The sequence below is a fragment of the Rattus norvegicus genome, chromosome 15 (assembly GCF_021556685.1).
Source record: "Rattus norvegicus strain SHRSP/BbbUtx chromosome 15, alternate assembly SHRSP_T2T, whole genome shotgun sequence".
NCBI classification, from domain to species: domain Eukaryota; kingdom Metazoa; phylum Chordata; class Mammalia; order Rodentia; family Muridae; genus Rattus; species Rattus norvegicus.
In genome coordinates this window covers 87,743,987-87,760,085 of record NC_141548.1, presented here as the reverse complement: position 1 = coordinate 87,760,085, position 16,099 = coordinate 87,743,987, and the positions used below count along the sequence as shown (strand labels likewise).

The following is a 16,099-nucleotide window of genomic DNA, read 5'->3' as shown; positions in this document are numbered from 1 at the left end:
AAATACAAATACAAAAGAACAATTCCAAATTTCTAGAAAGGCACACAAAGAACAGGTGTTAAAGGTTGGGAAAAGAAATTTCATTCTTGTTACTTAAAATATTTACTCCGTATGTAAATTAATATGCTTCAACTTTCTTGTTGTTGTTGTTGTTGTTTTGAGACAGGGTCTCCCTGTGTAGCCTTGGCTGGCCTGGAGCTCAACAAGATCACCTCTGGAGCACTGGGGTTAAAGGCATGCACCACTCTATCTGGGTACTTTAATGTCTTTAATGAAGTAAAAGGGAACCTAGACTTTTTGGTTCTGCACACTATTCCCCGTAAGAAAAGGTTTTCTCCAACGTAAAACATGGCAGAGACTGTTACAGCAGCTCCATTATTTTTTTGTTTAAGATGGCACAGCATGTAACTCTAACTGGGCAAAAATGAGCCTAAATAATGCAAACCAGAAAAGGGATAGGTAGATCTGGGTACTCAGACAGTGGAAACCCTAACCTTTCAAGAAAAGGAAAGATGTTAAAGAACAAAATAACTAGCATAGGCAATCTATTTATATTACTAGACTCTCCCAAGCTTCAGGCCTGTGTATTCCTCTACTTAAAAAAAAAAAACAGTGACCAAAGAAAGATGCCTCTTGATTCATATTCAATCCTTTTTATCACCACTCTCAGTGTCCAGCTAATCTACATGGCATTGAGATCACAGCTTAGAACCCAAATCTCAGGAACCTGTTGAGCTGTAAGAGCAGGTTCTGACGCCCTGTTCTCACCTGGAGTCCGTAGCCCACACTGCCCGAGCACCCAGATCTACCTATCGCAAATACTTCACTTGTCAGCTTGCAAGTCTGTGTTTTTCGTGTAGGGATCAAAAATGAAACCCAGGGCCTCCCACAAACTGATCTCTACTAACAGCTTTTTTAACATTCCTAACCTAAGTGTTTTCAAAGGACTGAGAGCACTTTATGTATGGAATCAATAATTTCCAACAGGGCTCACAACTCCTTTTCACAGGAGAACTTTTTAGGTAACCATGGGTATAAGAGGCTATAAAACAAGTATACCAATCACTTAGTGACAAGAAATCAAAAGGAAAGTTATTGTACGGACCGATACAGTCATCAAATTGCTTTCTAAATAACTATGTTTACATCCAATAGATTAGAGCCGTTGTCAACCCTAATCAGAGGAACGTCTTTACGGTCAGTGGGAACTGCGAGGATCCAGTAAGTGTCAAAATGAGAAGTGACTGTTGATCAGCCATATAGGCACATTTATACCACCATGCCAACCCTGAGGAATAGCACAGAAGATGCGTAAGGAACGTAAAAGCTGTGGGGAGGAGGGAAGGATGGTGTAGAAGGCCCTGTAAGAAAGCAGGCTGAGCAAGCCATCAGGGAGCGAGCCATCAGGGAGCGAGCCATCAGGGAGCGAGCCATCAGGGAGCGAGCACCAAGAAGCCTTCAACGGCTTCGGCTCAGCTCCTGCCTCCAGGTTCCAGTTCTGTTGAATTTCTGTCCTGATTTCCTTCAAAGATGAACTAAGATGGGGAAGTGTAAGCCAAATAAAATAAACCCTTTCCTCCCCACCTTGCTTTTGGACATAGTATTATGACCAAAAAAATCTCAGCAACAGAAACCCTATCTAAGATAATAACCAGAAACCAATATTGTTGCCAAACTTTTGTGCCCCACCATTCAGTTACAGGAGTCCCACAATTTAAGAAGCTATAATTCACAATGTGTTTTACTGGCTAAAGATATCTATAAAAGTGGAGGTTATGTCTGTCTTAAATGCTGTGAAAGTAAAAGCATGTATTCAACCCTGCTTACAATGGAAAGAATATGCACCACAAGTTACTGTTCACAGAGAGAACATGGAGGAGGAGAATGAAAGAACAGCCTCGCCACTGGCCCTGGTACTCTGAAGTCCCTCACAGCTAGTCACTGACTTCAAGTTAGAAGGTAGGAATCATCTCAAAGACTTCCAAAGAACAAAGAAATCATGTAGGTGGGGTAAAATCTTATATAAACTTCTACTTTCAAAAAAAGAAAAAGTATACCTCTGCCTGAACTCCTTCTCACGTGCTGAAGCTGTAGCATAAATACCTGGAAGCTGGGACCTGTGCCTCTGTATGGCACACGCTGTGTCCAGTCCCTGGGGTGAGCAATGCAGCTACTTAAGATGCTATACCAGCCAACACTCATAACCCAGGAGGGAGGAAGGGTTAACGCAGCAGTGGAGAAGGGAGATGCAATCAAGGAGGGGCACATGCACGTGTGTACAGTGACACTCATCAACACATACAATTAATGTATATTAGTAATTAAAGAGTAGCTCACTTAGACCCCAGCTATAAAAGTATTTCTCAATCTGGCTTACAGTGATTTCTCTTTATCGACTGGGCACTACAGTCTTAAGAACTGACTAGCAGATTGCTTACTAGTCTAGTCCTTAAGGAAGAAAAGGGGGACTTGGGGTAACTGGGCATTTTAATGTTTCCTCTTGGCAATATGACTAAACTGAGTAAGTCTCCTTTGTCTGTTTTCCATTACCTGTGTCTTCCATTCGCTTCTTGAGGATATGTGACTGAACCCATTCTGTGAGGGCTGCCAAGGCCCGCCCACACTGTGACCTTTTCCAGGTACACTGCTTCCAGCTCTAGAGTGCTGGGGTCCAGGCCTGGTCCACCACATCAGGCTTGGGTTTGCTTTCTCTAGTCTCTAGGCTTGGTATGGTATCTGTCCACAGCACGCTATTCTATTTCGTCACGTCAATCAGGTTTTTCATATGTATTTATTCACGGTACACTACAGTGTTAGGGAACTAAGGAAACAGTGCATGGCTGCTTCCCTCAAAGGCTTCCCTACCTTCCTCACGACAGATCCTCAGCACTGGGTGGGCATTAGCCCTCCCTGCCCCAGACCTAGAGACTAATTACATCACTCATTACATTCCTTGGCAAAGCAGATGACTCAACACTCAGCAAGGCCCTCCTTCTAGGAAGGGTACCTGGGACCAAGCATCATTACCTAATTAAAGGACACTCGAAAGTATACAACTAAGGACTGGAAGGAAAGGAAAATCCCTATGCAGCTAAGGAAACACCAAGTGTGTATCTGCATAAATTAACAGCTCACTCATTTTCAAGACAAACATGCTCCACACATTATTAGAAATAACAATGCAGCAAAATCGTAGCTTTAAGCTTCTATTCCATAAATGGCTTAGGAACCAAAATTCAGACACTCAGATGGGAAAAATGCTATGAAACATTTTCTTAAATAGAAAAAGTTAAATGGTTTCATAAAGCCATTTAAACGCTGAGCTTTGAAAACTTCCAATGCCGACTTGATACTTCACTGCACATTGTATTCCATACATGAACTCAGCACACAACAGTAATAGCAGTCTGTAATGAAAGCCTTTCCTCCTTTCCTGTTCCTGTAATCAAATTAAACAAGAACATTTTGACATATCCTCCAGAAATTTTCTAATTTGCATGAACTAAAATTAAGTCAGCCAACTGGTAGTTGGTAAAGTTTAAAGACTAAAATTGTGTAAGAGCGCATTTCCTAATGAAGGGCCGAGATAGCAAACCTTCAAGTGTAGACAGATAGATAAATATCAGAACAGATGTCCCTTTTAGCTATCAGAATCTGAACATTCTAGAAGATTCTAAAACAAAGCTGTTGGGGGAGGGGATACAAAGGCACAAACAGCAAACTGAAGCTAGCAAACTTTAACTGTAACCACTCTCTCCCAGGACGCACCAAGTAGGTGCTTCATGAGGCACTAGGGCAGTGGCTCTAAACCTTTGTAACCCTGTAACCCTTTAGCACGGTTTTATGGTGACCTAAAACCATAAGATTATTTTGTTGCTATTATTTTGCTACTGTTATGAATTGTAATATAAATTCTGATATGCAGGATATCTGATCTTCAACCCCAAAAGGGTCATAACCCACAGGTTCAGAAATGATGCTCTCAGGGCTTAGAGACTTTGGCTTGATAGCATTTGTCGCTCTAGTGAGATCATAAGCCTAGATACTTGGGAAGTATGATTTGCTCATTTTAGTAGTCACTAAATCACACAGCAGGGCCTAGGGTGTGTACAGTGCTCTAAGCTTCCAGTCTTCTCTCGTTGAAGGGAAAGCAGTGCTATATGTGCTGACCAGTGAGAGATCAAGCAGTATACACATCTCACATCAAAATACAGAGTAAAATGTGGAAACATCACCACTCAACTGTCATGAGACAAAGTAACTTCATAAGCAAGTATCTGCCTGCTAAGTTTACTAAATTATACTGTTTTCCAAAGTTACAGATCACCATTTACTTCGAAACATAAAATAAACTCCAGCAGCCGGAAAGGTCATTCTGTGGTCAAGAGCACTGGCGGCTCTTCTAAGGGTACCAAGGTTTGATTCAATAGACACATGGCAGCTCAGAACAGTGTGTAATTCTAGTTCTAGAGGATGCAAACTCTGGCCTCCACGGGCACCTGGCAAACATATGTCACATAGACATACATGCAAACACATAAAAAATGTTTTTAACCCTCAGACTCTGTAGCACCCATCTTTGAAACTAGAGATAACACTTTTTTACCACAGCTGGATAGAAACCAATGAGAAAGAGAATTTAAACAACAAAGCAAACTGAGGCTCAGCAGGGACATTAGTACCATCTAGGGCTCTTCATGCATTGAGGAAGAAAGCATCAATCAATGGCTCACAGCACTGAACAGCAGCAAACACCTCTCCACAGAAATTACTTTTAGTCACTAAATAAAAGTACTCTATTAAAGAACATAGAGACAAGAACCTAAGCTGGTCATAAAAGAGGCAACGTTTTTGTATAAATTAATTAGCAAGAATGTATCTAGAAAAATGCAAATTTTATTGACTAAAATAACACAAAAGTAATATTAATTAATTGCAAAATTAAGAAAATGTTCCTAGGGGAAAAAAATTGGTACATTGGGACTAGGTGTGATGGTACATGCCTTTAATTCCAACACTCAGGAGACATCAGCAAGATGATCTCTTGAGCTCAAGGTCCACATAACGAGGTCCAGCCAAGCCAGGGCTACATAGACAGACCCTGTCTCAAATAAAACAAAACTGCACAATGGGAAAAAATAGACTTAAACTTTCACTAGTAAGGATAAAACCAATTTAACCACATTGAAGAGCAATTTGGTAATTTTGATCAAAACTTGACATATACATAACCCATAGTTCTATTTCCTAGATGTCAGCATCAAAAAACTCTTACACTTAAAGATGCACGTAGGCATACATAAAGTAGCAGCTTTCAAAAAACAAGAAACTATACAGCCAAGTATGCCGTGAATAAGTTAGTACATAGATCTAGCATTGTTATATGGTATGTGTGTGTATATATATATTTATTTATACGATAGAATTCACCATTTAAATTTGAAATTAAGTTTGTATTAATTATAATGCATAAGTCTTAAAATCATAATAATTTCATTTTTTTACTGTGATAAACTACCCTGCAAAAGTAGCTTATGCAAAAAAGGGTTTATTTGTACATACATACATACAATTTAAAATAATACATCTTTAAATTAAAAAAAAAGGTGCAGCTAGGGGCTGGAGAGGCAGCTCAGTAGCACTTCTGCATTCCATTCCCTATACCCACATGACAACTCACAGCTGTCAGTAATTCCAGTTCCAGGGAATTCAATGCCTTCTTCTGGCCCCCACAAGTCCTGTACACACATTGTACACAGATATACATGAAGGCAAAACACATGTACAAATAAAAATAAAGGTTTAAAAACAAGTAGCAAAATAACATAACAAGTGCAATTAATATCATCTAATCCTAAAGTGTGCACTGTACAGAGGAAACACGGCTACAGTGTGCACTGTACAGAGGAAACACAGTAATAGCAGAAGAAGGCATACAGAAACTGCTGGAGCTTTAGGATCACTGAGAAAGGTAAGGGGTGGGGCATGTAAGCCTTGGAATACGGGTGGGTGGGGAGAGATGTGTGAGACATAAAACAATACAACAAGCATTAACACCAGTTGTTCCTATGGTGATATGGATGTCTTTTTTATTATTTTGTACTTTATAACGAAAATGCTTCATAAACTGAGCCAGCCAGCCCGTCTTTCAAAGCCAAGAAGAACATCAGCAAGCATTTATAAGGCAGTCAAGGGTCACAGAGCAGCATCCTGTGTCCTACAGTAAAGATGCTTCAGAATAAAACAGGCAAACACAGGACCATCCCTTGGGAAGCTGAGGCACAACAACCACAAGTTCAAGGATAGCATGGGCTGGCTAGCAGCACAGTGAAACTGGGCTACGTAACTAAAAGTAAAAATAAAAACTGAACAGACAGAAAAGCTACTTTTTTTATGTAGAACCAAGGCTAAATACAGAACTAAAGTCTAAATAACTTGTGGTAAACAGAAAGAAATCTTATATATGGCTTCCCCCAAAAAGTAAAAACAATAAATACCACAACTGGAGACGCAGGTGAAATACCTCTACTGTCCACCTAAATAAATAATCTGCAAGTTAAATCTTCAGCATAAAATTTCAAAATTTATTTTGATTTCTTATTTTTTTTCTAACCTCTTTTCTTAATTTTAGTGAAAGTCTTAATTTAAGACTTCTGTGGTGACCAGGCATGGTACAGCCACCTTTAGCCCCAGAATGTGGGAAATAGAGGCAGGGGCAGCTATGAGTTCAAGGCCAGTCTGACCCAAACATTAAGACACAATCTCAAAACAAAACAAACAATAAAAAAAATATAGTCCTATAGTAAAGGAACGCACTGCCTGAGAATTGAGTTATTCATGTTTTTCCCTTTACTATAAAATTAAGACATCATATTTTATGTTTTTATTTTTAAAATAGCTTAACCCCACTCATAGAATCACTCCAATCTGTCTCCATATAAACCCAGATGAGATAATGTCCATCCAGTGTTAGCACAGGTCTCTCTGACTGCTAAGAGCTGGGTGCCTACATTGCTGTGCCTTGCACTTCTACTGTGTATACTTTTTAAGGTAAGCACATGTCACCTTTTGAAAAAACACAGGAGTCAGGAGAGAAGGAGCACACTGTAGAACAGTCCCCAAAAGCTAAGGCAGAACAATCAGCAGTTGTAGAACAGCATGGACTGGCTAGCTTCTCAGTGAAAACGGAGCTATGTACTTCATAAAACCCGTTCTCAAAAAAAAAAAAAAAAAAATTAAAAATAAAAGCGAGGATTACTAAGACACACATTTTAATCTAATATTCCCTATTTTAATATTATGCCCTATAAAACTATACAGAAAGTTAAAGCAATTCTTATAAAGCTACTCATCCCAATGTCCTATTAATAGAAAAAGAAGAAAAAGCCTATTAATCCAAAATAGAATAAACATGGTATATCATTATAATATAACAATAATAAACATGGTGTATCATTACAATACAAGCATTGTCAACAGTTTCCTGAAAGAATATGTAACCTAAAGAAACTAAAATACACTTGAGAAGTGAATTTTATTTCATTTCTGCGTGTGTGTGTGTGTGTGTGTGTGTGTGTGTGTGTGTGTGTTGGGTAGGTATGGACATGCAACAGTGGTACATACACACAGCACAGAAGATAACTTAGGAAGCTGGTTTCCTCCCTTTACTTATATGTAGGTGCTGGGGATTGAATGCAGGTCTCCAGGCTTTTACAGTGAACGCCACCATTACTCTTGAGCCATCTGATCATGCCCCATCATTCCAGTTTTAAATAAAACAAAGGGTATTACTCAAATGACTATTCCATCTCCATTATTTCAATTTTAAATAAGATAAAATGTTGTTTCAAAATGACTGCTAATAAACAAAATGGGTAGAATGAATTCTTGAAAATTATAAATTCTCTTTCTTCATTTTTCTTTTTCACTCGGCTGTACTTTCCCAAGATCTCTACAAGAGAGATAAAAGTAGGAACCACTCTTTGTTTCTAACGTAGGACAAAATGCTGTAATAAAGACATTTCTGTAATTGGAAAACAAGTCTGGGGGAAGGGGAGTAACATTTGAAATGTAAACAAATAAAATGATTAATTAAAAAATAAACAAGACAAGAAACCTTACGTCTGTAAAATCTCTCCATGATACTGAGCAAGATTATCACAGACCCCACATATGACTCAAAACCTTCAGCAGCCACCTTCAGGAGAGAAGTGGAGTCTGTGAACCCCTCCACGCAAGATGCTGCTATCCATCCACGTAAGATGCTGTTGTTGCTGTCGTCCGTCTGACAGCACTTTAAGCCTGGACTGTCAGCGTACCTCTATTTCCCTGGGATAACTTGCTCATGAAATTCAGCGTAAAGGTCAAAGGAGGAATTTCTTAGGACTTCATGTTGCTCTGACACCTGTAGTAGCACTTTTCCTTCTTGGTGGCCTTTCCACATGGTATATAAACCACATATGTCACCTATAGCATCTAAAAGGACATGCTGAAGCTAGGCTCCTCACTTAGAAAGACCCTGCCTCAAAACAAAAACCAAAACTGGGAAGGGCGCTCTGTTTTGTTTTAAGCTAGCACTAGCCGTCGCTGAGACGGCATTGCACACAGCCCTGAGAACTGCTCAGAAGCTGCCTCAGAAGGGAGAAAGCAGCGGTCTCTCTGGTGTGCTACCACCTACAAGGGCAAACCGCCATGCAACACTCATGAGCTCAACCCACGGCCATATTCAAATGTTCCATGGTAAGAAATCGACAACACCATGGGCATGTCCCAAAGACACAGGAAAGACTAACCAGGCTCCTGCTGAGTAAGCTGGAATGATCTGAATGTTTTATTAACTAAAAGTACAAAACTATAACTCACAGAATAAAATATGGATCTGTACATATAAGTGAATAAACAAACTGGACCATGGGAAAATTCCTCATTTTAGAATGAAAATTAGTAAGTTCTTAAAGAAATCACGACCTGGAAACTACCATTGACTGTCACTCCAGTTATTACTTCGGTCAATGAACCCTACAGCTGGTTGGTAAAGGATCACTTCTCTAAAACCAGGACACTTGGAGGCTGTGCTACAAAGGGACTGACCTGGCTTTTTCCGAAACACTGTCAGGAGAGACTACAAGGTCAGAGCATTGATCTACTTCCCACGGTGCCTCTAGAACCCTATGTGACCACTAACTCCTCTTCTCTACACTCTGCACTGCACCAGCATCTCTACACAGGGATGGAACCCGCCTTTGCCTGGACAGGGCTATTTCTTTATACCCTCTCAAGTAACAGCGTTATTCCCATCCCCACATGCCTAAGTACAAGAACAAAGCTGTCCAGGATACTACAGATGCAGACCATGAACCCTCCCACGCTCCTACAGGCCATGCAGCCTACCAGACCCTTTTGAGGCAAGGTAGGGAGAAAGGAAAATGAAGGGAACATGAGAAATAGAGAGCCCCTCACTTTCCTGCTTTTGGTTTAAGTCTCACCGAGTCAAGAATTTCAACACAACAGACCAAAATTACAAGACAAAGTGACTACACTATTGGTTTTGTTTTGGGGGTTTTGGGGGGCAGGGGTGTTAAGAAGAAATATTTTAAACAAGAACATTAAAACAGCTAGTGAACAGTGCTAAGGTCAAAACAGTCTTAAACCCCTGTGACTTTTGATTTTTTAATCCTATCTTAATCCTTTATAATCTATAAAGATAACACCCTGCACAAACCGATCCTCAATCTCATTGATCTTCAGATAAAATAAACCTTTGTCCCTTATTTTTAGGTTTTATTGTTTAAACTTTACTCTTTAAACTTAGTTATACATTATCTCTCTAGAACAAAGTAATTTTAAAAGGCACAAAAATGCACATACTGTTAGGGCTTTTGAGTGCTGTCTTTTGTCCCATGCACACTGGTGTTTTGCTTCTGTGTGAGGGTGTTGAACCCCTGGAACTGGAGCCACAGACAGCCGTGAGTTACTATGTGGGCTCTGTCCTCTGCTAGAGAGAGACCAGTGCTCTCAACCACTGAGCAATCTCTGCAGCCCCTAGTAGCCTCTCTTTATGTCCTCCACACTGTGTAGTCTCCTGATTAACACACTTCATCTTGTTTCACATTGACTTGCTCTGAATTTCTTCATGGTGGTGAGTCAAGTTCTCTGATATACCTGAGTAGAAAGGTCTGTCTGGATCAAGTTTTATTTCCCACTGTTGGAAACCTTTTTTCATGGTCTTCTTGTTAGTAGTCACATAAGTCCAAATTACAACTGTCAATCCCCTTTCCCAAAATCATCACCCTGACTTTAAATCCTACTTAGGCCAAAACAGCCAGATCATCTTTAACCCCTTTGTCACAAATACAAAGGAACAGCATGGTTCCTGGTTGCTGCCTCTGCAGAGAGCCCCTGGGCAGCACCCCACCAGCGAACCTGAGCCTCGGGACCACAGGTAAGACCAAATTTTCTGCTGCAAGAAAGCTGCCTGGTGAGCTTGGGACACACCGAAGCAGAATTTCTCTAGGACCGGGCACTTTCTGTGTTTACCGGAAGTCCCACACCCTCGGATCCCGGCCCGCAGCAGCTCTCTGCTCCCAGACCCGGTGAGAGAGAGACCCAACCGCCTGGTCAGGTGGGCACTCCTGAGGCTGCAGAGCAGAAGAGACCACCAACACTGCTCACCCCTGCCCACATCCCTGGCCCAAGAGGAATCTGTATAAGGCCTCTGGGCTCCCGTGGGGGAGGGCCCAGGAGCGGCAGGACCCCTGCCAGAGACACCGCCGGACCCTGAAGGAAACAGACCGGATAAACAGTTCTCTGCACCCAAATCCCGTGGGAGGGAGAGCTAAACCTTCAGAGAGGCAGACAAGCCTGGGAAACCAGAAGAGACTGCTCCCTGCACACACATCTCGGACGCCAGAGGAAAAAGCCAAAGACCATCTGGAACCCTGGTGCACTGAAGCTCCCGGAAGGGGCGGCACAGGTCTTCCTGGTTGCTGCCGCTGCAGAGAGCCCCTGGGCAGCACCCCACGAGCAAACCTGAGGCTCAGGACCACAGGTAAGACCAAATTTTCTGCTGCAAGAAAGCTGCCTGGTGAACTCAAGACACAGGCCCACAGGAACAGCTGAAGACCTGTAGAGAGGAAAAACTACACGCCCGAAAGCAGAACACTCTGTCCCCATAACTGACTGAAAGAGAGGAAAACAGGTCTACAGCACTCCTGACACACAGGCTTATAGGACAGTCTAGCCACTGTCAGAAATAGCAGAACAAAGTAACACTAGAGATAATCTGATGGCGAGAGGCAAGCGCAGGAACCCAAGCAACAGAAACCAAGACTACATGCCATCATCGGAGCCCAATTCTCCCACCAAAACAAACATGGAATATCCAAACACACCAGAAAAGCAAGATCTAGTTTCAAAATCATATTTGATCATGATGCTGGAGGACTTCAAGAAAGACATGAACACACTTAGGGAAACACAGGAAAACATTAATAAACAAGTAGAAGCCTACAGAGAGGAATCGCAAAAATCCCTGAAAAAATTGCAGGAAAACACAATCAAACAGTTGAAGGAACTAAAAATGGAAATAGAAGCAATCAAGAAAGAACACATGGAAACAACCCTGGATATAGAAAACCAAAAGAAGAGACAAGGAGCTGTAGATACAAGCTTCACCAACAGAATACAAGAGATGGAAGAGAGAATCTCAGGAGCAGAAGATTCCATAGAAATCATTGACTCAACTGTCAAAGATAATGTAAAGCGGAAAAAGCTACTGGTCCAAAACATACAGGAAATCCAGGACTCAATGAGAAGATCAAACCTAAGGATAATAGGTATAGAAGAGAGTGAAGACTCCCAGCTCAAAGGACCAGTAAATATCTTCAACAAAATCATAGAAGAAAACTTCCCTAACCTAAACAAAGAGATACCCATAGGCATACAAGAAGCCTACAGAACTCCAAATAGATTGGACCAGAAAAGAAACACCTCCCGTCACATAATTGTCAAAACACCAAATGCACAAAATAAAGAAAGAATATTAAAAGCAGTAAGGGAAAAAGGTCAAGTAACATATAAAGGGAGACCTATCAGAATCACACCAGACTTCTCGCCAGAAACTATGAAGGCCAGAAGATCCTGGACTGATGTCATACAGACCCTAAGAGAACACAAATGCCAGCCCAGGTTACTGTATCCAGCAAAACTCTCAATTAACATTGATGGAGAAACCAAGATATTCCATGACAAAACCAAATTTACACAGTATCTTTCTACAAATCCAGCACTACAAAGGATAATAAATGGTAAAGCCCAACATAAGGAGGCAAGCTATACCCTAGAAGAAGCAAGAAACTAATCGTCTTGGCAACAAAACAAAGAGAATGAAAGCACACAAACATAACCTCACATCCAAATATGAATATAAAGGGAAACAATAATCACTATTCCTTAATATCTCTCAATATCAATGGCCTCAACTCCCCAATAAAAAGACATAGATTAACAAACTGGATACGCAATGAGGACCCTGCATTCTGCTGCCTACAGGAAACACACCTCAGAGACAAAGACAGACACTACCTCAGAGTGAAAGGCTGGAAAACAACTTTCCAAGCAAATGGTCAGAAGAAGCAAGCTGGAGTAGCCATTCTAATATCAAATAAAATCAATTTCCAACTAAAAGTCATCAAAAAAGATAAGGAAGGACACTTCATATTCATCAAAGGAAAAATCCACCAAGATGAACTCTCAATCCTAAATGTCTATGCCCCAAATACAAGGGCACCTACATACGTAAAAGAAACCTTACTAAAGCTCAAAACACACATTGCACCTCACACAATAATAGTGGGAGATTTCAACACCCCACTCTCATCAATGGACAGATCATGGAAACAGAAATTAAACAGTGATGTCGACAGACTAAGAGAAGTCATGAGCCAAATGGACTTAACGGATATTTATAGAACATTCTATCCTAAAGCAAAAGGATATACCTTCTTCTCAGCTCCTCATGGTACTTTCTCCAAAATTGACCATATAATTGGTCAAAAAACGGGCCTCAACAGGTACAGAAAGATAGAAATAATCCCATGCGTGCTATCGGACCACCACGGCCTAAAACTGGTCTTCAATAACAATAAGGGAAGAATGCCCACATATACGTGGAAATTGAACAATGCTCTACTCAATGATAACCTGGTCAAGGAAGAAATAAAGAAAGAAATTAAAAACTTTTTAGAATTTAATGAAAATGAAGATACAACATACTCAAACTTATGGGACACAATGAAAGCTGTGCTAAGAGGAAAACTCATAGCGCTGAGTGCCTGCAGAAAGAAACAGGAAAGAGCATATGTCAGCAGCTTGACAGCACACCTAAAAGCTCTAGAACAAAAAGAAGCAAATACACCCAGGAGGAGTAGAAGGCAGGAAATAATCAAACTCAGAGCTGAAATCAACCAAGTGGAAACAAAAAGGACCATAGAAAGAATCAACAGAACCAAAAGTTGGTTCTTTGAGAAAATCAACAAGATAGATAAACCCTTAGCCAGACTAACGAGAGGACACAGAGAGTGCGTCCAAATTAACAAAATCAGAAATGAAAAGGGAGACATAACTACAGATTCAGAGGAAATTCAAAAAATCATCAGATCTTACTATAAAAACCTATATTCAACAAAACTTGAAAATCTTCAGGAAATGGACAATTTCCTAGACAGATACCAGGTATCGAAGTTAAATCAGGAACAGATAAACCAGTTAAACAACCCCATAACTCCTAAGGAAATAGAAGCAGTCATTAAAGGTCTCCCAACCAAAAAGAGCCCAGGTCCAGACGGGTTTAGTGCAGAATTCTATCAAACCTTCATAGAAGACCTCATACCAATATTATCCAAACTATTCCACAAAATTGAAACAGATGGAGCCCTACCGAATTCCTTCTACGAAGCCACAATTACTCTTATACCTAAACCACACAAAGACACAACAAAGAAAGAGAACTTCAGACCAATTTCCCTTATGAATATCGACGCAAAAATACTCAATAAAATTCTGGCAAACCGAATTCAAGAGCACATCAAAACAATCATCCACCATGATCAAGTAGGCTTCATCCCAGGCATGCAGGGATGGTTTAATATACGGAAAACCATCAACGTGATCCATTATATAAACAAACTGAAAGAACAGAACCACATGATCATTTCATTAGATGCTGAGAAAGCATTTGACAAAATTCAACACCCCTTCATGATAAAAGTCCTGGAAAGAATAGGAATTCAAGGCCCATACCTAAACATAGTAAAAGCCATATACAGCAAACCAGTTGCTACCATTAAACTAAATGGAGAGAAGCTTGAAGCAATCCCACTAAAATCAGGGACTAGACAAGGCTGCCCACTCTCTCCCTACTTATTCAATATAGTTCTTGAAGTTCTAGCCAGAGCAATCAGACAACAAAAGGAGATCAAAGGGATAAAGATCGGAAAAGAAGAGGTCAAAATATCACTATTTGCAGATGACATGATAGTATATTTAAGTGATCCCAAAAGTTCCACCAGAGAACTACTAAAGCTGATAAACAACTTCAGCAAAGTGGCTGGGTATAAAATTAACTCAAATACATCAGTTGCCTTCCTCTATACAAAAGAGAAACAAGCCGAGAAAGAAATTAGGGAAACGACACCCTTCATAATAGACCCAAATAACATAAAGTACCTCGGAGTGACTTTAACCAAGCAAGTAAAAGATCTGTACAATAAGAACTTCAAGGCACTGAGGAAAGAAATTGAAGAAGACCTCAGAAGATGGAAAGATCTCCCATGCTCATGGATTGGCAGGATTAATATAGTAAAAATGGCCATTTTACCAAAAGCAATCTACAGATTCAATGCAATCCCCATCAAAATACCAATCCAATTCTTCAAAGAGTTAGACAGAACAATTTGCAAATTCATCTGGAATAACAAAAAACCCAGGATAGCTAAAGCTATCCTCAACAATAAAAGGACTTCAGGGGGAATCACTATCCCTGAACTCAAGCAGTATTACAGAGCAATAGTGATAAAAAGTGCATGGTATTGGTACAGAGACAGACAGATAGACCAATGGAATAGAATTGAAGACCCAGAAATGAACCCACACACCTATGGTCACTTGATTTTTGACAAAGGAGCCAAAACCATCCAATGGAAAAAAGATAGCATTTTCAGCAAATGGTGCTGGTTCAACTGGAGGGCAACATGTAGAAGAATGCAGATCGATCCATGCTTATCACCCTGTACAAAGCTTAAGTCCAAGTGGATCAAGGACCTCCACATCAAACCAGACACACTCAAACTAATAGAAGAAAAACTAGGGAAACATCTGGAACACATGGGCACTGGAAAAAATTTCCTGAACAAAACACCAATGGCTTATGCTCTAAGATCAAGAATCGACAAATGGGATCTCATAAAACTGCAAAGCTTCTGTAAGGCAAAGGACACGGTGGTTAGGACAAAACGGCAACCAACAGATTGGGAAAAGATCTTTACCAATCCTACAACAGATAGAGGCCTTATATCCAAAATATACAAAGAACTCAAGAAGTTAGACCGCAGGGAAACAAATAACCCTATTAAAAAATGGGGTTCAGACCTAAACAAAGAATTCACAGCTGAGGAATGCCGAATGGCTGAGAAACACCTAAAGAAATGTTCAACATCTTTAGTCATAAGGGAAATGCAAATCAAAACAACCCTGAGATTTCACCTCACACCAGTGCGATTGGCTAAGATCAAAAACTCAGGTGACAGCAGATGCTGGCGAGGATGTGGAGAAAGAGGAACACTCCTCCATTGTTGGTGGGATTGCAGACTGGTAAAACCATTCTGGAAATCAGTCTGGAGGTTCCTCAGAAAATTGGACATTGAACTGCCTGAGGATCCAGCTATACCTCTCTTGGGCATATACCCAAAAGATGCCTCAACATATAAAAGAGACACGTGCTCCACTATGTTCATCGCAGCCTTATTTATAATAGCCAGAAAATGGAAAGAACCCAGATGCCCTTCAACAGAGGAATGGATACAGAAAATGTGGTACATCTACA

General features: G+C 40.5%; 1 protein-coding gene across 2 annotated transcripts in view; it reads right to left on the bottom strand.

Annotated features, from left to right (window-relative positions):
* Nucleotides 1–16,099, bottom strand: part of Ndfip2 (Nedd4 family interacting protein 2) — a 54,075-nt gene that overhangs the window by 18,816 nt on the left and 19,160 nt on the right.